Source organism: Vigna umbellata, chromosome 1, assembly GCF_029865625.1.
Source record: "Vigna umbellata cultivar VRB3 chromosome 1, Vumbellata_1.0, whole genome shotgun sequence".
NCBI classification, from domain to species: Eukaryota; Viridiplantae; Streptophyta; class Magnoliopsida; order Fabales; family Fabaceae; genus Vigna; species Vigna umbellata.
Genome location: NC_142165.1, coordinates 72,112,624 through 72,138,437, shown reverse-complemented (window position 1 = coordinate 72,138,437; position 25,814 = coordinate 72,112,624). Strand labels below are relative to the sequence as shown.

The 25,814-nt window shown below is 35.7% G+C and overlaps 1 non-coding gene and 2 pseudogenes across 1 annotated transcript; 2 read left to right on the top strand and 1 right to left on the bottom strand.

The window, feature by feature from the left end:
• Positions 1–12,761: 12,761 nt before the first annotated feature.
• LOC148206239 (uncharacterized) lies at positions 12,762–14,354 on the top strand (annotated as a pseudogene).
• Positions 14,355–14,765: 411 nt separating this feature from the next.
• LOC148206238 (uncharacterized) lies at positions 14,766–21,696 on the top strand (annotated as a pseudogene).
• Positions 18,722–18,795, bottom strand: TRNAV-AAC (transfer RNA valine (anticodon AAC)). Its single transcript has one exon. It is a non-coding gene; the product is annotated as a tRNA-Val (tRNA).
• Positions 21,697–25,814: the final 4,118 nt, after the last annotated feature.

The window sequence follows — 25,814 nt, the reverse complement described above, 5'->3', positions numbered from 1 at the left end:
ACTTATGGTAGTGTAACAGCTGACACCAATCAAGCTACTACCCAAGATTAATCCCATAATACCTACCTCGGCACCCTGAGGTGGTAGGACCTCCTACGATCCTCACGAATGAAATATCTCTTTCTATGTGAGAATGATACTCATAGAATTTCAGGATGAACGCCAGCTTAGCATATCCATATTCATACTTTACAATTCAATGACCACCCACGAGACATTCCGCCTTGGAATTCTCTTCCACAATATTTAAAAATCAAAATTCTCATATGTATTATAAACAGTCATTCATCAATTATATTTTCACTCATAAGATAGATAAAATTTGTGAACATTGGAGACTGAACACCTTCACACTTACCAAAGAGACAAAATCGAACACTTTCACACTTACCAAAGGGACAAGACCGAACACTTTCACACTTACCAAAGGGACAAGACCGAACACTTTATAAAAACCAACTACTAATAATTTAGCCCACAACTGAAGAGCTTAAACTGAACGCTCATAGCTCAATTCGAACGATAAAAGATTTTATACCGAATGTGTATACGACCGAACACTACTAAAGAAATACATGACCGAGCGCTACAGGGAACGACCAACACACCTAAAACCGAACGTTCAACATTGGTAACACTAAAGAGACCAAACCCGGTAAATGACCAATCAGGCCGATCGCTATTAATAATGTATACTATTAAAACCGAACGCTAAAATATATGATTACTAAGGACGAACGTTAATACCAACTCGAAGATTACTAAGATTAAAAAAAAAACAAGTATTTTGAAAATGGAAAGCCAATACTAAACCGAACACACTAAGTTAAGATATCACTACAAACCTAATATTACTAAACCCAATTTCAAGACTTGACCGAACGCTCGATAATGAGCACTCTTCTCCCTACAATTCTTCAGAACTTCTTAACTAGTTCATAGGTCTCGGAAATACACATAAAACAAACAAATATTAATTTATTCACACATACACACGTTCAACCAAGCATTTCAATCCTAAACGAACATAATTAAATTACTAGCTTTCCTTACCTCGAATAAACCAAACACTTCCTAAGCTTCCACTGTGTTGACTACCCAGAAATCAGCTTCTAAGGCAACCTACTACTTTCTGATCGGTGAAAAGGAACCAACCTGAGAATCAAAGACAGAAAACAAACTCAGAGAAGTAGATGATGAACACATGCAAGCTTGAACAGTACTTCCATGTATCAGAAAATACAAAAACTTCAAAGAATGAGTGAATTTAACTTACCAAATCCAAACAACAACTTGATTGGTGAAAAGAGAAACTCTTCCCACCAGGAAACTCAAGCACGGTCTAAATTGATGATCAGAAGAAAAAGAAGATGAGAATTTGTAGAGAGAAGGAGAAGAATTTTAGACAGAAGGAGGAGAAAATAAAACTCAGAAATTTGGAGAGAAGAGGTGCATGCAGAAAGTGGTCCGAAACTTTGAAAAGTTTACTTATATACTACCGTAAAAAACCGATTGGTCCAACCAGCTGCATACCCTGGATTCCACTTTTCTCTGAATTTAATGATCTTGACAGGAAGAAACCCTGACGCATTAATAAATTTCTATCCTTGAGTTCTTCCTCTGGAAATAATTAATATTTTGAACTCAAATCCCAACAAACTCAACACTGGGACATAAAACAAGTGAGGAACAAAATGGGAATAACTGAAAATTTGGTCACTTTGTCTGCCATTCATCAAATGTTAATGTCAATTGTATAAGACGGGAACAGGGAATAAGGATAATTTATCATTTATCATTCAATAATTTCATTTTTTATTGTACCAAATAATTTATATTTTTAATGCATCATATTGCAATTATATATTAGATTAAATATGTTTTTTTTCTTAAATTATGTGATTTTAATTTTCTCTCCCTTTGAAACTTTGATATATTTTCATCTCTTTCCTTTTAAAAAGTCTCACATGTAGTCATTTACAACTAATAGTTTTAATATTTTTTTGACATGACTAATGGCGTACCAAATAAATTATAACATATAATAACACATGGTTGCAAGATGTTTAATTTTATTTTTTGAATTAAAATTAACTTTTGATACCTACCCAACAAGGACTACCATGTTGTAGTTTCCCTTATTCATTTAGAATTAGGGTTTCCGTGATTGGAGGGAAGTGGTTAGGGGTGTGATAACGGTTGACAAACCGTTATTTTTATACTTATTTTTGACATTAAAAACAACCTTTATGACTTAGAAACTAGCTTCAAATCATGCTTTTGCTTAAGTTTTGGAAATAAGAGAGTTGGATGGGTTTTATGTTTGGTTTCCTTGTTTTGGCAGAAATTAAGATGAATTGGATGAAAGAAGTTGAAGTAGAAGGAGTTAGACTCAGAAAAGGAAGGAAAAGTGCACAAAAGAAGAACCGTTGTCACCGCTCAGCGCCATTTGCACCGTTGAGTGCCAATCTGGTTGATGGATACACTGTTTCGCGCTTAAGCGGCATCGTTGAGGGCAAATTCAAGTATCACAGTCACCGTTGAGCGCAACTTTTATCGCTGAGCGTAATTCTTTAGAACCGCACTTACCGTTGAGCGCCAAACTGCCGCTGAGCGCCATTTAATTGGGCTTGGGCCTATTTGCTGTAATTTTTAATAAACTATATAAGGGTTTAGTCGACCTAGGGTTGGTATCTTTGGACAGAAAGAGGCGAAATTACACTCTTTTCACCCCTTGGAGGCGGAAGCTCCGATCTTCAACTTTTAGGGTTCTATCTTTCATTATTTTCATCTAGTTTCACCATGTCTATGGTGAACTAAACCTCCATTGTTGTTGGGGAACTGATGTAATCCTTTGAAACTCTCATGTATTGAATTGGTTTTATATTTTATATGCTTTACTTCATAAATTGTTAGGGTTTTTCTTCGATGTTTTATGCATGCTTTGTTTAACTCATTCAAATGCATGATCATTGATGTTATTTATATGGACACATATAGGTAAATCTAGAACTGAGGAAATTCTCCCAAGAGAAATATTACCTAGACATAGGGATAGGAGGATTGGTTGCCTTTAAGCTTCTATGTGAATGTAATGCATGAATAATTGCTAGGGAGACAAGACATTGTAAACTAGTGATTAGAATTGGGCTTTCTTCACCGAGACATCGGGTTTAAGGTGAATTAGAAAGTGACATTAACATTAATGAAGAAAGATGAATTCATGAATACATGAGAGTGGATAGAATAAGTCGGAAACCCCAACAACATAATCATTCCATATTTTACATCAATCTCTTTTGCTTCTTTCAATCCAATTGATCAAAACTTGCATTCATGTTTATTTTTCGCAATTCAAACACAATGATTTTGTTTACAAGTCTAATTTAATCAAGAAATCACATAACTGTCTAGGCCGTGAGTTCTTTGGGAAACAATACTTGGTCTTACCATTTTATTATTACTTGATACGATTCGGTACACTTGCCGGAGTGTTAACAGGGTGGTCCAACTCTAGTAACGGTGGTGATTGGTGGTGTTTTGTGATTCTATTTTAGATATGAAGAGACATGATTTGAGGTTTTCATCTTCGTGTGAGTTCTGATTCAATTTGTAGGTTTGCTTTGATTGCACGATTTGCGATTTGGATGGTGGGACTTAATCTACAATTAGTGCCATGTTTAAGATGACAGAGATGAGAAGTAGTCGTTCGCGATTAGGGTTTCAGTTTTGGAGTTGTCTAAGATGGCACTATGATGGACGAACATTCTGGCTTATGTTTTGGGTTTTTCCAAGTGGGTGAACAATGATGCGATTCTATGAAAGGCTTTTTCTTCAAAGCATCTCATCAATTGTAAGTGTAGAGGAGATGATATTCTTTGCTTTAACATCATAGTGCGCTCTCCTACTTTCATCTAAGGTCCACTCAGAAAAGTTCTTGATAACAATCTTGCCATCTACCTCTCTTTTTGGTTCATAGGGACCATTGATCACAACATCCCAAACTCCCTTGTCTACTGATTTCAAGAAAATTTTCATTCTAATTTTTTAGAAAGGGTAGTTTTCACCTGCAAAAAGTGGTGGTTTTTTTGTAGATGCACCTTCACCAAAAGTTTGAGATGTACTGGCCATCAGTAACAATTTAATCGATTATAACCTAACCGATTAAAATTCGAGTAAAATTCGAATTCCCAGCTCTGGTACCAATTGTAGAAAAAGTAATGCCAATAATCTCAACCAGGGGGTGGGGGTGAATTGCTTATCCCTTCAAAAAAATTCTTTCAAAAGCTTTTCAAATTCTTCCATACTTAAGAAAATTTGAAAACATTTTCCATTCTACACACTTCAATGCACTCAGCAAACATATATTTGCATAACAACGTGTTTTAATCGATTATACAATTAATGTAATCGGTTAAAACATAGTTGTTTTGCCCTTACTATGCATATACTGAAATGTGAAGAAATTTAACAGATTATATAAACAATATAATCGATTATTTCTATCAGATATTCAATATGAAATATGTGATTCAACATATGATTCATTTTCATACAATGGATACATATACCAATAGTTCAAGCACAAACACAGATGATCAAGCAATTATTTTGCCATTTGTTGTGAAAGAAACTATAAAACATTTCTTTATGTTCATCATAAAAAACACATATGTGAGATGTGTTTAGCAGCAGTGTTTGGAATCATATTCTGGGACTAAAAGAGTGTGATTACGTCAGTAGTCTAGTTTAATTTCATTTTAGAAGGTCATTGGGTCAAACTTTAGAAATTTGGGCCCAATTATAGGTCATTTTGTAGGACAAGCCCATTAGGAGGGCATTTTTGGTCTTTTGGTTTGTATAAAACCCCAAAAGCAGATTTCTCTGTAAGTCTCCCAGTCGCCACTTACGTTTCTGTTCTTGGGGAGCATCTTCTTCCTCATCCCCCTTTGGGGAGGTTTAGGTTCTGTTTCTTTTTCATTTCCATGTATTGAATCTTGTTTACAGTGCAATTTAAGAGTTGAAATCATTGCTGCATCCACTTTTCAGTTTCATTTTACTTTTCATTTCAGTTCCTTCCTCTTTGCTGCTACGTTTTTACTGTTCATCTTCGTTCTCCATTGAGTTTAGTTAATGTTCTGCATTAGCATGTTGATTTCCAGTACTTTTTGTGCTTGTGGTTTTCATTGTCTGTTCTTGCTTTTCCATTTTCGTTCTAGCACTCCCTTTAAGTTACTTTATAATGTTCTCAATGATTTTTGTCTTCTGGTTGTTACCTCTGCTACTGTTTTCATTTTAAGTTCAGTTGCGTGTTGATTCTGTTGCGTTTAGATTCTGCGAGTTTTACTATTTCTCCAATTGGTTTCGACCGTTAGGTTTTATATTTATACCATTCGATCTCTAACATGCTTCATTGTTAGAGACCGTTCGACCTTTTTTTGCATCCAATTGTTTAGTTGTCCAGTTTTAATTTCCATTCGGTCTTGCTTTTATTTCGTTCGGCTTTCCTACGTTTTAACTCGTTTCCGTTTTACTGTTTAATACCGTTCGGTAAACCTTAACACCGCTCGGCTTGTTTTAAGTGTTGATTTTCATTTCCATGAGCTAGTTTTACATTCACACCGCTCGGTCTCCATGTAGAACCGTTCGATTATTTCCTGTATTGTTCATTCAGCTTTTACCGTTCGGTTTTTAACTTTTGCTTCCTGCATTTCCATTTCTTTAGAGACCGTTCGGTCTCCGCTGTAGAACCGTTCGGTCATGGACCATTCGGTCTTTACTGCTTTCCACATTTATCTTCATGCTTTCAGTTCTGTTTAGTTATGTTTAATTTCGTGCTTTAAGTTCAAGTTAAATTACATTCAAAAACACTCTCAAAATCCCCCCCACTACGTGTTTGACCTATTGACTAAACCACATTTGGTCCTTGAGAGACCACTTAGGAGTCACTTCCTAGTATATACTACATTCTTATTACACATCAAATTTGCATGGGCCGCGACAGCCCCATCACCTATCATATGCATCTTTTCCAACTTCTAACACTCCTAGATTGTATTCTAGACTAAAATGGACCTAAACCAATGTGTATCATCCAACTTAAACTAGTTTTTAATTGTTTTACAACAAGATTTTAACTAAAAACAACTAAAACCTCACCTTAAAGACCAGAATTTAATTCTACAAGTTCTAGCTCATTTTTTTTATCAACTTAGGGACTCTAACAAGTCAAAACTGACTTACCAATATCCTCCCTAATGACCATTTTGACACAAAACTTAAAATTCAAAATCTCACTAGTTCAAACCTCCAAAATACACTTGAACAACTTTGTAAATACTCTAAAAAGACCATCACTCCATTCTAACACACATATAAGCTAATTCTCATCTCAAATAAGTTAGAAATGACCAAAATAACATGTCTTAATCACCAATTCTCACCTTAGACCAGTAATTCTAAAATTCACCTATCAAACCTCCATTTTTACTATAGAAAATGACTTATAACTTAGTCGAAACCACTTCTTCTCAACTTCCTAACCAAATTGTTAGTATCAAGCATTTCAATAGAACCATTCTTGAATTCAATCAATTCCAAACGAAAACAACAAGGTACACTACCTCATTCAACCAATTTCCATCATTTCAAGCATTCAATACTTAATAACAATAATCTTTAAGACAACCAAGAACATACATTAGTTATACAGAGCATTAAATAGTAATTCATACATCATAATTTAACTAAGATAAAACATTTCACCGAAGCCACTAAACTCTACGAACACCAAAAGTCTTCCTTCTAACTCAAGGAATTCTATAAATGCCTATAAATCACCAAATCGTTATCAAAGTGAGTCCTTAAGACCACAAATTGACAAAGAACCAAGAAATGAACATTAATGATACATGGGTCGGGATTTCCTAAGCATGACTATAAATAGAAAACAAAAGGAAAAATAGATAGAAACTTACTTGCTCTAAACAAAGAACTGATCAGTTAGAAATAGAGATTACTTAGCTGTGATCTCATAGGAACTTCCTGATCATCAAACAGATAATTGAGGAGTAAGATTTCTTAGAGAGAAGGGAAAGAAAACTAAGAGAAATAATTTTAGAGAGATGATTTTATTTAAGTAATGAGATGAGTTTAAGAAATTCTATTTATATTAGTGAATTATTTTAATTAAAAAATACTCAATCTCATTGTTTTAAAACACCTATAAGCTTTAATACTCTCTTTTCTAGGTTCTTACATTCTCCCCAACAACAAAAATTTTCGACCTTGAAACTTCACTTATCAAGTAGAAGGAACAACCTACTTGCCTCACATTCTCTATCACAACCACCTATTTGACAAAGATACTACTCCCCAATAACTTTACTGACATGAAAAACCTTGCATCTGTGTTAAAATGCTATAATGTTCAATAATGTAGATTGGTCTAGCCATTATTCTCAAAACAAATCTGAACCCCTAAACCTCAGCTCTTAAGAATCTTTCTTTCACATAACCAACCATATTGTGTTTGCCACACTAGCAACCTCTCATCTGTCCTACACTACTCCTTGTAAATCTCTTCTAAAACTTCCACTAGCCTTGACTTCAGATCAACCCTTGACTGATACTCTTTTACCTCCTCTTGCTTCCTCTAAGAACCACCATACAACTGACTTGATCACTACAACTTCTGATTTAACTACCAATTGTTATGCTCTTGATCACCTTTAACCACACCCATTATGAGGACTTCACATTTCTTTATTGATGTCCACTCTTGAGTAACATAGTTTCCAACTATACTAAGGATCTAAACGTGAACACCCTCTCCACCTAAGGCTTGTTCCACTAATACGTTATCCATTTCTGCTCATACTCACCAGATGATCGTAGCCGATGCATGGACAAACAACAAAATACAAGCACAAATAAAATAAGCAGGGTAAGCTAGTGTAAACAAAATTTATAATAATAGAAAGTTTAAGACCTCAACACAAATTTACAATTCCAAACCAAGTAATCAAACATTCTCAAAAACATAAAATAACCATAGACTTGACTCATCCGGATATAGTATGAATGTCGAACTATGGCGGTTTATGTACTTTTAGTGGTAATACTGTTGGCTCACCCTAAACTACCACACAAGCCTCCCAAGTTAAGCAAGCTGACTCGCTTAGCCTCTGCAACTTTCTGTCAAACACCCCAAATACTCACCCAACGAGCTTCACCAGTCACCCAGCTAGAGCTAAAATAGCAAGCTCCCCAAGCCGAGCGAGTTGGCTCGCCCAGCCTGAGTACATAACTATCTAATCATTTTTATCAACTTCTAACACTTCTAGATTGGATTATAAACTATTTTAGACCTAAACAAAAGTTTAACCTATCTTAAACTAATAATCAATTGTTTACAATAAGATATCAACTCAAAAACAACTAATTTCTCAACTTAGAGACCAAAATTCAATTCTACAAGTTCTAGCTCATTTTTGTTCAACTTATGGCCTCTAACAAGTCACAAATGACTTATCAATACTCTCCAAGACTTCCATTTTGACACATAATCTCTAATTCAAAATCTCACTACTACCTCTAGTTCAAACCCCCAAAAATGCTCTTAGAAACAACTAAACCACCACCAAAGTACTACTACCTCTTTTCTAAAACAGATTTCAACCACTTCACAACTCTAACAACCCTCAAACCAAATCACATCCAAAGAGATTCTAAGACTTCATTTCCTCTTTCTAACCCTTTACTCAAAAACTCACACACCAAAACTCCTTATTTTGACCAATAACAATTACAACTCAATCTAGTTCAATTCTCTTCTACATTAAACCAAATTCAACACCACCAAACATCTCAACAACCACTAGTACAAAACAAGCTTTTTAAGTTTGTTCAGGAGAAAACAGACTTAAAATATGTGCAATGGAAGTTTTATAAATAAAAAGGATATTTTTACATCTATTACTTTTCTAAGATACTTAAATTAGTAATTTTATATCTGTTACTTTTTTAACAGACTTAAATTAGTATTTTTACATCTGTTACATTTCTAACAGACTTAAAAATGTGTTATTTTTAAGTCTTTTACTTTTTTAACAGACTTAAAAATGGCTTTTAACCTACCCAAGTGTATTCACATTCTCACTTTCACTTGCTCATCCCGTAAACAATTTTCATTCTTCAACCTTTTCACTGCTCCATCTAGCCTTAATCACCACCAGTAGGAACAACATTTTTCCGGCGCCAACAATATTCTTCCGGCGACAACAGGATTCTTTCAGCAACGGCAACAACAATAGGTACAATTGTTAACTTTTTGGCAAGTATACCAAATCGTTCCAAGTAATATAGAGTAAGTTCAGAGTATCATTCTCCCAAAGGACTTGTGCAACACATGAAAATTCTTCCTTTTATAATTCAATTAGACATCAAAATGCACAAAACAACACAAAAAACACTTTTTGGTATTTTATCAAACAGTTGGTATGCAAGGAATTTATATTTAAAAGAAACTTCATTGGAATTGGGTTTCATGAATCATATGAAGATAAAACTCTGTACAATATATCATTATTTCATTCAAACATTGACATCAAGGCATACTAGTCCTAATTCCTTAGCAACTAGTCTAAATTTATATATCAAAATGCTAATCCCTTAGTTAATTTAACATACAATTTGCATTAAGTCCGATGCTAAGAATGACAAACTTATTGAGTCTATCCTTAGATCCCAAATCACTTAGGTGCTCTATCTATGTCCATGTTCAAAGTTACTTTCTAGTAATCGGAAACATTCAAATAACATTTTATTTCCATACAATGATAGTAAATTCAAGAAAGAGCATATGAACGAACAACTATATATTGAACAGGAAAATTACATCAGAGTGAGTTCATTACATCCAATTCCAACGAAAGAAAAATTTAACTACTCCTAGTCATCTAGAACGTACACATTTGAACCAATCCCTTGCAACAATGGTGTCTTAATGCCTTGAAGTAGTCTCCTGAAGTTCCTGAGATGTTTTCGTTTCTTTCCTCTGTCCGGAACTTCTCTCCTCGTTTCTTTCTGTCTATCTCGAACTTAAATGCCAATTCTAATTTAATTAATTCGCTCAGCGCACAGCTATCATGCGCTGAGCGAATAATCAAATGCATATTCTTTAACTGTCCATAATTCGCTCAGCGAATTATTTTGGTGCATTGAGCGAATAATCATCTTTTTAGCTGAGCGATTTAATGTTGGCTTAGCGAGAAACATCTGACAACACTCCACTTTGATGTATAAATTCCTGTACAATTTACTACACAGTTTCCTACTTCCTATTACAACTTTTTCTATGAGGAAACACATTATTTCATGAATAAATACAAATTTTGAGCTAATTAATAAGTCTAAAAAAATATTTTTTCATACTTATCAACAATAAATCAGTTTCTTTATGGGTGATTCTGTTGTTTTAAATGATAGGTTTTCTTAGGAAAGTGAAATGGTGGGTGCAGAAATTGAGTAGATATAAAATGCGTAGAGTTGCAAGTCTGTATGCTTCTTTACTCACACAAATGGTATAATGTTCTTCACAAAGTGTTTCTGCAGTTTTAGAAATATTGAGGTTGAGTATAAGACCCAAAAACCATTATTTAATAGATAACACTAGGTCAACGGTAGAAGTTCCTTCGGCATTAAAGTCACCCTAGATATTTCCTCGATGCCATTGTACCACTGTTATTAAGAACATGTTCATCGTAGTGCTATGAGTGTTTAAACATGTTACGGTTACCTGCATATTGGCCACTATTGATGGTTGCACTGCCGAAATCCTGGGAACTGCTGGCATGGTTGTTGAATGAGTTTGAAGAACAATTGTTGTAGCCTTTGGTTGCTTGCTCAGCCTTAATCATCTCCATGATTCTCTGCATGAAGTCTACCGTTTTGATCTTTTCTTTTAACTTGGTTGCAAGCAAATAATCCACTTCTTTTCTCCCTTATGGTTCATCTTGGTTCGTCTTCCTAAGATACCAGCACCTTCACGCCGCGATGTGTAGATATGGTTTCTTCTTTTCTTAGCTTAGCAAGAAAGTAGAAAGTAGAAAAAAAAAAAACTAAAATGCTTTCCACCCCTGGAACGAGTTTCCAACTAAAACAAATGAGAAGAGAAATCTCTCTCTCCTAAAAAGGATTTAAATGGCCAAAACACAGCACTGAGACCCATACTTTCTCTTTCACACAAAGAAAATCAATTGCAAAAAAAAAAAATTCCTTCACTCTGCCAACACCAACCTTAGATAACCCGTATCAAGTTTGGTGCAATTTCATAAGCTATTGCGGTCCCACTCAACAATCAATTACATTTTAACAAACCACACTTCATCCTAAAACCAAGAAGTTGGATAAAGAAAAAAAAAACAATTAATTTATTATTAATTATTGTACCAGTAAAGCAAAGGTGGTTGTATTTGATGCCTATCAAGTACTTTTGATAAGACAATTGGTAAGTAAGATGACAGTATATCTTCAGTTATCCAGTATAACAATAAATGTTTGGAAGCTCTATTTGCTTGTCATTTCAAAGCTTTTCATTTGATAAGACAATTAATCTTTTTTTTCCAGTATACTCTCGATGATTTTTGCTTTTCATTTCAAAACTTAATTTATATTATTTAATTTTTTAATATTATAATTAGTTTACAATATTTGAATATATATATTTTTATTTAGTATACTCTCAGTATTTTTTATTTTAGGCTAAAATAAAATAGAGAATAGTAACTTATAAAATTAAATAAAAGAAAAATATATTAGGCTAAAAATAAGTGTTAAATTTTTATCTCTTTAGAAATTGAATGGAAATTTCTCTTCATGTAATTTGACTTGATTATGTGTAATGGTTACTCTACAATTTATTTGTTTATTATATGTTTTATTAGTTATTCAAATTATTTTTTAATGTAGAATGTTTTGATAATTTATATTATATCTTAAATTATATTTAAATATAGTCATGGAGTGAATCTTAGTACCCATTTGAGAACATAAAATGTGGTAATAATGGAGTTTGTTACCAACATAGTTATGGATTGAAGCTGGATGAATGCACGTCGTCTTAGTGAAGACTATGAAAAGGGGGTTGCTATATTCTTGCAATATGCTCAAGAACATGCAAGACCTGTGTGTGAGACATACTATTGTCCTTGTGTTTATTGTTTGAACCAAATACGTCAAAATTTGAGCGAAATACGTGATCACCTATTCGTCTACGGCATAGTCAAGAGTTATACAATTTGGACTTAGCATGGAGAAGTATTAGACAACCCTAGTACGTCAAGAACAACAAAATATGTTGAAGAATGGATGAATGATCATTTAGATGATATGATACGTGATGTTGGTGAAGAAAACTTTGGAACAACTCACCTATATGATTCTTTGAAGTCTGATTCAGAGGAACAATTTTACCCAGAATGCACTACCTTTTCACGATTATCTGCAACTTTAAAATTGTTTAGTTTGAAAGTAAGAAATGGATGGACTGATAAAAGTTTCACAAAGTTGTTGCAATTGTTGAGGGTGATGCTTCCAGAAAAAAACACGTTACCTAATTGTAACTACGAGGCAAAAATATCAACATTGTGTTTGGAAAGCATAAGAAGAAAAACACTGAGAAGAACATTTGGGAGAAACGATCAATATTTTACAATCTTCCATATTGGTGCAAACTTGATGTAAGACATTATATAGATGTAATGCATGTTGAAAAAAATTTTATGCGATAGTTTGATTGGGACTTTATTGAATATTAAAGGACAGACAAAAGATGGAGTAAAAGCATGACAAGATTGACATGGGCATCCGTTGTGAGTTACATCCACAATCAGTTGGAAAACGCACGTACTTACCGCCAACTTGTCATATTCTTTCCAAAAATGAAAAACAAGGCTTTTGTCAATGTTTAAAAAGTGTCAAAGTGCCACAAGGTTACTCTTCAAATATTAAGAGTATTGTGTCTATGCAAGATTTGAAGTTGGTTGGTTTAAAGTCCCACGATTGTCATGTGATTATGCAACAACTTCTGCCAGTAGCTATTCATGGCATCTTGCCTACTTCACTTAGAGGTGTTATAACACGTTTGTGTTTCTTCTTCAATGCAATATGCAAGAAAGTTATAAACCCTGAAGTGTTAGATGATTTGGAAATTAAGGCAATCACAATATTGTGTCAATTGGAAATGTATTTTCTACCGTCATTTTTTGTTACCATGGTGCATTTGATTATGCATTTGGTTACAAAAATTCAATTATGTGGTCCAATTTTTTTGAGATGGATGTACCCAGTTGAAAGATACATGAAGATATTAAAAGGATATGTGAAGAATCAGTGTCGTCCGGAAGCTTCAATTGTGGAGCGGTGGTACATTGCAGAAGAAGCTATTGAATTTTGATTTAGTTATATGCCAAATTGTGAACCAATAGGAGTGCCAAAGAGTTGACATGATGGGATATGTCAAGGTAAGGGTACTCAATCAATCAAGATTAAAAGTGTAAGTCGAAAAGAAATTGATCAAGCACATTTGTACATCTTGAGCAACACTGATGAAGTTATTCCTTATATGTCCCAACACATTGATGAAATAAAGTTGGCACACCCACGGAATGAATGAAAAATGGACACTTAATAAACATAACAAAACTTTCTTAGCTTGGTTTAAGAAAAAGGTTTACTCTCAAAAGGATGTTTCTAAAACTTTGTTGAGGCTAGCTCGAGGCCCTAACAATTATGTCATCTCATATGGTGGGTACTATATAAACAACTTATGTTTCTACACAAAATTAGAAGATGACAAAAGTAGAGTTCAAAATAGTGGAGTTACCATTCAAGCCAAGTCTATGCATTTTGCTAGTTCAAAAGATAAAAATCCAATTATAGCATCTATGAATTACTTTGGAGTGATAGAAGACATTTGGGAAATTGACTATGTCACATTTAGAGTGTCGGTGTTTAAATGTAAATGGGTTGATGTCAATACATGTGTTAGGATGGATGAGTCTAGGTTTACATTGGTTGATCTTAATAAAGTGGGTTATGCAGATGAACCATTTATTATGGCATATCAAGCAAGACAAATATTCTACATAATTGATCCTTCTAATCGTAAATGGTCTGTTGTCTTGGAAGGAAGAAGCACCCTCGAAACACATGATGACGACTCTCTAGATATAGTAGAAACGAAATCCTCGGTATCAAGAACAATTGAAGTGGAAGTCAATAACATAGTGGATGACATGCATGCTATTTGAAGTGATCATGATGAAGGGATATGGGAGATCATAACACCCTAGTAGGTATTGGTTGGTTTATTTTTTTCTATTTTATTATGATAATGTAAATTATGATTTATTTTATTATGATTTACTAACAATGTTATTTTTTAGATATGTCGAGCTCTACATTAGGAAGTGGGAAGACCGGACCTGGTAGATCTGTCACTCGATTAGCTAAGGTCAATGTTGGACGAATTGCGGAAGAGAGGTTGTCGGTTGAGTTAGATCCTTGATCTGGGAGCAATTTCGTGCATCTCGGCTGAATGACGATTGGCTGGTTTGTATTTTACATTTCTATTATACTTACACAAAATCGTACATCATTATTTACTTATGTCTATTTTTTGTTATATGTGGCAGCAAAAAAGGGAAGAAACGTATGAGAAAGTTTGAATTATTAGAGAAACGTATGCATTATTAGAGAAACGTATGAGAAAGTCTAAAGAAGAGGTTGCGGGGTTGGAGTCTTCTGAGCTAGTAGATCCAATTCCTAGGTACGAGATGTGGAAGACAGCTCGAACTAAGTCCGATGGGTAGATGAGTTCACAATCTTCTCAAGTCATTGCTAACAAAATTGTAAGTACAAACGCTAAACCCAAAAATCATATTTCATTACGAATACTTTTATGATTAAACTTGAATGTGTTTATAGGATTCCTTAGTTGAATAGACCACTCAAGGTTTGTTTGTTCCATTTGGCCGCAATCATATACTTAGTGAAGCCATTGGAAAACCAGAACACCCAGGTCGTGTACGTGGTGCTTCTGGTTCATGGAGACTTCGAGATTACTTCGGTCCACCACAACGAACAATGGGTCAATCTGTAAATGAGGATTCCCTAAGGAAGATGCAATTAGAGTTTGAAGAAAAAATGAGTGAAATGAAGAGATCTTTAGAGCAAAAGATCCTATCCCTAGTTGGGAATAAACAACCAATTCAAGACAAAGTGGATGAACTTTCTGAACAAGTTCCAGTCAACACAAAAGGTTCTTGTTCTACTATTGAACAAGCCTTTCAGTATGAGTTATATATTGATGGAGATCCTTCGCATGTGGTTGCAATAGGACGAAAAATGGAAGGAGGGTTAACCATTCATGGTGTTCCTCTATCGAAGGATTGCACACGTGTCGTGGTTGATGAAGTTATCGATCCAAATGCACAACTGCCTGTACCAACTATAGAAGTTCAATTTGTAGGAGAGGCTTTAGGAACATTTGTGGCTTGGCCTAGAAATCTAATCTTGCCATACGTTGGGCAACAACAGGTTTTGTATTTTATTCTTTAATAATATTTTTTGTAATTTATAAATTAATGAACTAAATTTTTGCATATATTTATTTAATTTATCCCAGCGTCAAAAGCAAGTGCAAGATCCTACTACTCATGAAGATCATGACATGGAAGAAGAAGAAGATGATCCTATGTCAAAGCTTATTGCCATGTTGCCTAGGTTGAAAAGAAAACCTAAAATAATACAATCGGACTTCAATGATGTATTTGAGTTGATTGGCGGAGAAGGGATGTTAAACATTTCTATCATTCAACTATGGTGCATGTAAGTAGTAATGTCTCTTATATATTTACCATATAAAACTATACAACAATTAACTTATAATTCTTTATCCTAGGTATATGGACACAGTGAGTGTGGGGCAAAGTCGGTCACATGTATACGGATTTCTTGAGCCCCAAGCCGTTCAAAAATCTGGGAACACAAAGGTTAGCATACAACAATACATGCAAACATAGATGTCTAGCTCCCTAAGGCGTGTTTACTTGACTCCATACATTGAAGGGTCAGTCTTACCAAATCTAGCTTTCTTTTTTCAAATTTATGGTAATTACTGACCTGATCATTTATCTTTAATTGTAGGTCCCATTGGCAACTAATAGTGATCATTCCTGAAGATTGCCTTGTTGTCTGGTTTTGTTCTCTTCATAAGAAACCCAACAACGAACTGAAGAACTTAATTCAAGGGTAATGATCCAATTTTCATATCATTTAATAAGTATATACCAATTATGACTAATGTGTCATCAATTTAACCAGAGTTGTGGGTGGCACAAATATTTTACGTCAAAGGAACAAACAAAAGCAAGTTCAAATTATATATCCTATGGTGAGTTATCAGTCAATTCTTAAATTCATTATTTTGTGTACAAGTTATACGATATGAATTTTCCTTTCTTTTATTGTAGTGCAATAAACAGATTAGTTCATGGGAATGTGGGTACTACGTGATGTATTGGATCAAAGCAATCATCCAGGCAGGAATTTATGATAGTTGGACAACGATAAGCACTTATAACTAATGCACGAGTTCTACGATTTTAGGTATGCCACTACATAATAACATTTTTTGTTTTAGGTGTTCAATGATCCATCACCAATATTGAAAGAGACCATTGCTGAAATAACACATGAATGGGCAAGTTGTCTTCTACAACGTGGAGATTAGATTTTGATTAGCTGTTGTTTAAGTTTTGATTTGGGTTATGTTTGTACTTAAAAAGTTTAAGTTAGACTTTCTTTAAACTACAAATTTTAAGTTAGACATCTTGTTGTTTATTTTGATTTTGGAACTCTTTATTATGTATTAGACATAAACAATTGAAAATATATATTCTGTTTTGGAAAATTTGTTGTATTTCAGGTTTTGGTTTAATGATTTAAGTCTATTATGGTCACGACAGACTTAAATTCGTTGTCATTTTTATTTAGAATTGTTCGAAGATCTAAGTCTATTGGTCAACAAACAGACTTAAAATTTAAGTTTGTTGGTCAACAACAGACTTAAAATTTACGTCTGCCGAATCTAAGTCTGTTGTAAAACAGACTTAAAAAGCCCAAAATAACAGACTTAAAAAATCCTATTTTGTACTAGTGAACAAACAAGTCATCATATAATTAGAGTTTCACACGGAATCATTCAGCATCAACAATCATCATGTGATCAAATTCACTTATTGGACAACAATAATTCACATTACTAGCATTTTGATCATAAACATTCAATATCTACAAACTACACATAATTGAGAGAGAACTAGGAGGAAGAATTTTAGAGAGATGATTTATGTGTTAAGTAATGAGACGAGTTTAGAAATTTATATTTATATTATTGAATTATTTTAAAATTAAATATTCGGTCTCATTATTTTAAATACTCTATTTTCTAGGTTCTGACTAGTCATTTTAATCCATCAAAGTTAATTTTTTTATTAAATAATATTTTAAATTGACATTTAAGTTAGAACATGTCAAATAGTATAAATAATTCAAGCATTACCTTAAAATATCATTTAACGTATAACAAAATTTAAAAGACATTTAAATTAAGAAGATTATATCTATTTATATTTAAAATTTAAAAACTAAATTATGGGTTAAATATGTTTTTAGTCCCTAAACTATTGGTCGTTTCTGGTTTTCGTCCCTCTTTCAAAGTAAGGTACAATTTGGTCCTCATTCTTTTCGAAACGTTCGTTTTAGTCCTTGAAAACTAAACATTGTTTAAAAATTTGGTCCTCATTTAGCAACAAATGAGGACTAAAACCAAAATTCTGAGGACTAAAACGAACGTTTCGAAAAGAATGAGGACCAAATTGTACCTTACTTTGAAAGAGGGACGAAAACCAGAAACGGCCAATAGTTTAGGGACTAAAAACATATTTAACCCCTAAATTATATAAAAGTTCATAACATACAAGAATTTATTTTTGCATCAAAATTTTAAAAATAGAAAAACATACCTAAAATTTTTATAATTTTTTTTAAATAAGCTTAGATTTATAGGAAAGAAAATGAAAAGTCTTGTTGTAGATAAATTTATTTTTGCATCAAAATTTTAAAACTAAAAACATATTTAAAGTTTTAATAAAATCATTTTTTTAAAATAAGCTTAGATTTATAGAAAAGAAGATGAAAAGATTTCTCTTGAAGATAATAGTTTAAGTCGAATTTAAAATCTAGTAAGACTATTCATACTAAACTATAATATGTACATGAAATTTTAGGGAATTATACGATTAAAAAACTTAACACGATTTTTTTGAACGAATCTTTGGGAATAAAAGTGTTTTAAACCTACCATTGCTTTCTTAAAAACAGAGTTTCTAAAATTGTTGGAAGTATCGAAGTTGGTTCTGGTTCATGATTAAAAAATGTTCATAAAGTCATTTTATCTCCAACACACTGGGAATCTTATTTTGTAGTATTTCTTTTTATGATGAATTTTTTTTAGTAAAATTTGAATGTTAAAAGGAAGTAACATTGTTAATTCTGAAGCTAAAATGTATTTTATAAAAATAGAGTATTAAAATAAATTATTAGTTAAAAAATTGGACATAACATTATTTGAAAAATCTAAAATTATTGAAATATTTGGCGTCGCCCGGACTCGAACCGGAGACCTTCAGTGTGTTAGACTGACGTGATAACCAACTACACCACGACACCAGATATTTAACGGTTGTGTCACAAAACTTGTATCAAGAAATATTTATAACCTTTCGTTTTTAAATGTGACATCTTATTATGATTTATAGTAAAAATAGTAAAATTAAAATTGTATAAATATTTTATTAAATAAAAAATATTTTTTTTCCAAAATAATCTTCTATGTAAGAATTAAAAAAATTGCTAAAAATATCTAAAATAAAAAATATTGTTTTTCCAAAATAATCTTATACGTTAGAATCATTAATAAAAATATGTAAAACTGAACATCTTCAATATTTTAATGGAAAGAAAGTAAAGTATCAACTCACCATGGAAAATATTTTGGTGAAATCATTGGGAAATTTGATTTTTTTTTTTACAAAATTTGAGTAAAAGTAAATTTTTTTCTAAAAGTAAATAGTTTTCCTTAAGTGAAAAGTCTTACTATGTTCTCTTTCTTCAAATCATAAGTAATGTATAAAAAAGTAACCATAAATAAAATTTTTAAATAGAAAGTGATATTATTTTTTTATAATTTATTTTAATATATACTTTTTTTCTGTATACTTATTGACCTATTGTAAATAATACATTGTTAATTTTAAATTTTTTATTTTTTATTTTCGTTTGTGAATATCTTTAGTTTGAAAGTTTAATAGATTGTCTAAATATGTAAGTTCCATGAAATAGAATGATGACGAGCTGCACTTGAAGACATGGATGTGATTCATAGCAGTTTCAGAGTATCCAATCCTCACTTTAATGTGTCTTTTGATTCTGTGCTTCCTCAATAGAATGCACACATTGCAATTCTTAATTAATTATGAAATTATGTCTTAATTTGTTTCAATTTTTTTAGGCCTTGAGCTACACATACTCTTCAACTAGTGAGTTAGATACATGCTTTTGGCATGTCATTTTTCACTTGATCATGAAGTATCATATGTTGTAACAGTTTCTTCACTCTCAAATTGTCAACAAATTCCCACAAACATAAAAGAGGAATCTCATGAATGTTCTGTCCATTTTCTTTCATGCTTATATTCTTGTTGGTTCTCAAGGGTCTAGACTGAGTAGTTTGAAGAAGGAAAAAAATAGAAAATTAATCTAAAAACATGAATGGAATATGAGAGTTGTTATTAATTTTGAGTGTATGAGAAACTTAGACAAATATGTGTAGGAGAAAGTTTGTATTTTTTGTTAAAACAGTAAAGTATATTTTGTGTTGAATGTTTGCGATCGTATATTTTGTGTTATGAATCACATTAAATTTGTTATATATTTTTATGTAATTTTTATATTTTTATTTATAGATATTTTTTTACTAAAAAAAGTATTTTTTTACTAAAAAAAATATTTTTTTATTATGTGATTTCTAATAATCTTCCCAAGCCAAATTCAAATTTCAAAATAATCTTATGTAATTGACATGGAGTTTTCTTTAAGTGTACTTCATATGTTGTCTGCATATTTAGTTAAGACTTCACATTACACTATTATTTTAATCCTTGGCTTAGGTGATATACATTTGGGTTTAAATCCTTCGTTGGTCTTATTTTTGTATGATAATCTCAGTTAGGTCCTTATATTTGTAATTATCTCAATTAGGTCATATTTTTTTGTAAAATTGAGCCAATTTTGTTAAATTGTAACAAACGGTGTTAGTTGATGCCGACGTGTTGCATAATTAATATGCTGATGTCAAAATATTTTATTACGTGAAATTTTTATTTAATTTAAGAGATTATAACATGGCAATCCTTGGTCGTTTTCTTCTTCTTTGTTTTGATCTTTTATTTGGGGCAAGGAAAGTGGTCGCGATAGCGCAACCAAATGGCATTTGTGGTGGCTCGTGGCGGCGTGAGCATTCTTCTTTTTTTCCCTCTTTTTTTTCTTTTTTTTGGTTGTTTCGCGTTGTAAGGAGGAACTTTTTCCCTCTCTTCTTCCTGGTTCTGTTCTAATTAGCGAGAAGGTAGCTGGGAAAAAAAAGAAATTATTTTATGGGTACTACGGAACTGAGAGAGGGTAAGTTGGATTTCTTAAAATATTATAGAGAGAAAAAAAATTAAGAGAAACAATTTACTAGGGGCTTAGATTTTGTATCTCCTTTCTCGAGCGTCAGAGATTTTTCCCCTTTCTCGAGGACCAGAGGCTGCATCTTGTGAGTGAAAAACCTGTTTGCATTGGTGGAAGGCAATGGCTGGTATCTACGCCTTATAGGTGAGCATCCGAGAAAGCCCCATCTCCCAATTAAGGGACAACCCCAAAATGGGGATTTCAAGTGGTCAAAGATCACCTTCACGGTGAAATTGGTGGAATTAGATTATATAATTAGATTATACCCTAAAAGGTGAATTAAATGAGAGTAGGAAGAAATTGGAAATTTTTAATTTGTGATTAAATAAATTGGTACGTAGGATTGTTGTTAAGGTAGCCATGGATACACTATCTTTTTAATTGATCTAGGAAAGGAAATTTTTTGTTACAGTGGCATAAGGTTTTTTTAGTAATTAAGTTTATTAATTAAATTTGAAATCCTAATTGAATAATTAGGATGAAAACCTAAATTGAATTCCTGGTCAGAATCTTTCCCAACCTTGGTTTCTATTATCGCAGACAACCCAACCAACTATGGGTTCTTCTTTCTCGCGGCCAACCCAAATCCTAGATATTACCCTTGCCTTGACCTATGGCAGAAGTCTCGTGGCGGCGAGGACGACGGAGTTGCGAAAGTGCGGCGGAGACGGCGGAGGACCGGCGGAGACACGGCATTGGCGCAACGGCGCATTGGTCTTCTCCTTTTCCTCTTTTCTCGCGCTGGTTAGCGTAGTAGGGGATTTGCTCGACATTTCATCTAGTCTGTCTGAGGCTGCTGCTGCTCCGGGTAGTCGGTGGAGGATGATGAAGACATGGAGATGATGAATAACATTTCCAATTAAATTTCGTGTCATGTATAAACTGTTTATCTAAAAAAAAATCTATGATAACAAATTTTAAGTGTGAGCATTTTAAGCCTACGCCACGTCTAACAGATTTTATAACTGTTTGTTACAATTTAACGATTATGGTAAAATTGGCTCAATTTTGAAAAAAATATGATCTAATTGAGACGGTTACAAATATGAGGATCCAACTGAGATTCTTATACAAAAATGAGGACCAACCGAGGGTTTCAACCTATACATTTTTCACGATTTTTTAAGTGACATTAAATTAATCAAAGTGTATCATATGGACCAGGCGGTCCGAAAGCAGCGTCGAGACTTATGTGACCACCGGCGTTTCTATCTTTTTACTCCTCTGACAGCATTGTCGGGGTGGCTTGCACAAATACTCATTACCCATGGCGTAGCCCGACCGTTCATCCTTCCACTCGGGTGAGTAATTCACGATCTACCGTACGGGCGGTCGTGCAGGACCGGACGATCGTTAAACTGGATCACCAAGACGAAGATTAAGGTAAATAATGATTAAAGCTATTGGGCTGGAATTGGGTCGTGATTAACTTTTCACTAATCCCAAGCCCATAGCCAAAACTATAAATACAGGTCAGAGGTAAGTGGTACGTTGGTTGCATTCACTGCACATTTATTACTATTTCATCGAATCGCCAACAGTTTCCGTATTGACTTTGGCATCGGAGAATCTTTGACTGGTTCCCCTCGGACGGAAGAGTAAACGACGGAGCTTGGAGGGTTACCGAGCGGTTGGAAGATCAATTGTGGGGGAGTGTCGGACGCTGTCGAAACCCTTCTTAGAAGACCAATTGTGTAGGAGTTTGGTGACTTAGCCTCAGATAACCAAAACATTTTGGCGCCCACCGTAGGGCCGAGTTACTTGCAAAACCCAATGGTGACCACGAGAAACATGAGGAGATGCAGTAGAGATGATCCGAATGTTACAGCAGAAGATGGAGGAGATGCAGCAGCGTCATGAGGAGGAACTCATAGCCGTCAGGGCCGAGTGTTTGGCACGCCTTGCCCGAGAAGGCGCGGGAGAAAAGGGGGAGCGAGAGAAGGCCAAGGAGAGAGGCAAGGTTGCCATGGAGGATAAAACCGAACATAGCAGTGGACCGAACAAAACGTGGAAGCCCATAGAGCCGGAGGTCGAGGGAAGCAAAGTTAAATCTGTACACGCGGAGAGGGCCGCAAGGGACAAGCAGTTGGTAGTAAAGACTGAGTCCCCGTCAACATTATTACTCCCCTTCGTCCAAGCAATCATGGACGTCCAGATATCAGAGCAGTTCGTCCCGCCCCAGTTCAAAATATATAATGGGACAACGGACCCGGAGGCCCACATCAAAATCTTTTCGAACGCAATGGCGTTTCGGACAGGCAATGACGCCATTTGGTGCCGAGCATTCTAATTATCGTTGGAAGGGGAGGCGCTCGAGTAGGTTAACTCACTCCCTCCCAATTCCATTGAGAATTTCGCTGAACTGGAACGCTTGTTCAATCGACAATTCGCCAACAATAGTACTCAAGACTTCACCGTCTTCGAGTTGGTCACCCTGAAACAGGGAAAGGAAGAAACTTTAAGAGTGTTCATGGATCGCTACCAGAAAACCATCCGACGAGTGAAGGGCTTGAGCCCGGAACTTTCCCTGCATTACATCCTTCCCGCCCTCAAGCCCGGACCGTTTAAGGACAGCGTCTGCCGACGGGCGCCTAAGACTATGGAAGAGCTGCAAGAGAGGGCGGCAGACGAAATAAGGGTGGAGGAAATGAAGCTATCGTATAAAAAGGAAATCAGGAGAGCAAGGGAGAAAGAGCGGACGGGGTGAAATCGGGTGGCCAAGTTGGGAAGACCGGGGGATTCAAGCAAAGAGAATCGGCCTGAGGGCCACGATTCTAGCAATACATCCCATTGAACGACCCCTGGGAGAAGATTTTCCAAGAAGGTTTAAGCGTGGAGTTAATCCCGGACCCGAAAAGGCGACCCACAACGCCCGGGGCGGACGGTAATAAACACTGCATGTATCACAAGAACACGGGCCACACCACGGAGGAGTGTGTAACCTTGAAGGATAAGATGGAAGAACTAATCCGTGCGGGGCAGCTAAAAAAGTATGTGCAGATTGACCGCCCCCATGCCCCCATAGACCGACCCAGCCCACGGCGGGCCAGCCCTAGGAAACCCGAGAGGCACGGAAGGTCCAGAAACGACCAAACCGATCGTTCGCGATCAAAGAGGCGACGGAGTAGAAGCCGTAGCAGGAGCCACGATCGTCCCCTGCGAGGACACATCAATACCATATCCAGTGGTTTTGCCGGAGGAGGATCTTCCTCATCCGCCCGAAAGCGTCATGTGTGGGCTTTACAATCCGTTCACTCGGTGGACAAGCCACGGAGGACGATGCCCCCCATCACGTTTTCAGATGAAGACTTTCACGTCCCTAATCCTGATCAGGATGACCCGATGGTAATAACGGTGGAGATTGCCCAGTACGGTGTGGGCAAGGTGCTAGTGGACTAGGGGAGCTCAGTAAACATCCTCTACTGGAAGACTTTCCAGCAGATGGACATATCGGAAGACCTAATCGTCCCATACAACGAATAGATCGTAGGCTTTGTAGGCGAGAAGGTAGACACCATAGGTTACGTAGATTTACGCACAAGGTTGGGGACCGGTCGGCACAGCAAGGAGAAGAGGGTTAGGTACTTACTGGTGGAAGCCAATACCTCCTACAACGTACTACTAGGCCGGCCGTGCCTCAATGCTTTTGTGGCGATCGTATCAACCCCCCACCTCACGATGAAGTATCCCTCAGACAAAGGGACAATCTGCACTGTCCGGGCGGATCAAAAAACGACCAGGGAATGTTACACTACAGTCCTAAAAATTCACACCCGCACGGTAAGAAGGAGGACGAGTCGATCCGAGGTGGCCATGGGCGACCTTGACCCAAGGACAAACACGAAAGATCGGTTGGAACCCCTCGGGGAGACGCAGCCGGTCCTAATAGGGAAGGACGCTTCGCAAACCACAATCATGGCTCGGGGGATAGAGCCCGAGTTGGAGCGAGAAATTCGGTCCGTCCTATGAAAGAATCGCAACTTGTTTGCGTGGACAGCCGCTGATATGCCGGGGATTCACCCTCGGTCATGTCACATAAGTTGGCACTATTCAAGGAAATGCGACCAGTGGTGCAGAAGAAGCGGAGGATGGGAGAAGAGAAGAGGAGGAGCCATAGAAGAGGAGGTCGGGAAGTTGAAAGAGGTCGGGTTCGTCAAAGAAGTGACGTATACCACCTGGCTCGCCAATGTGGTGATGGTGAAGAAGGCCAGCGGAAAATGGCAGATGTGCATCGATTACACCGACCTCAACAAAGCTTTCCCAAAAGACTCTCATCCCATGCCGAGCATAGGCGCTTTAGTGGACGGAGCCTCCAGCCACCAGATATTAAGTTTCTTTGATGAATATTCTGGGTACAATCAGATACCCATGTATGGGCCAGATCGGGAAAAGACGACATTCATCACTGAGAAGGAAAACTTCTATTACGAAGTTATGTCATTCGGTTTGAAGAATGTCGGGGCTACATATCAGCGCTTGATGCACCGGATCTTCGCAGAACAGATCGTTCGATGCATGGATGTGTACGTTGACGACATGGTCGTCTGTTCATCTGAAGGATGATGTCATGTGAAGGACCTGGAAGAGGTGTTCCGGCAGGTTAGAAGGTACGGAATGCGCCTAAACCCGGCCAAATGCACGTTCGGGGTAGCTGCGGGGAAATTCCTTGGTTTCATGCTCACTGCCCGGGGTATCGAAGCCAATCCTGACAAATTTGCGGTCGTGTTGGAGATGCAGAGCCCAATCACTCTTAAGGAGATCCAAAGATTGGTCGGCCGACTCACAGCTCTATCGCGATTCATACCCAAGCTGGCCGAGAGGGTCAAACCGGTGCTTCGCAAGATGAAGAAGGGATCCGCCGTCGAGTGGGATGCTGAATGCGAACAGGCATTTCAAGACGTCAAGACCATTATGATGAACCCGCGAGTGATGAACCGTCCGATGCCAGGCGAAGACTTACA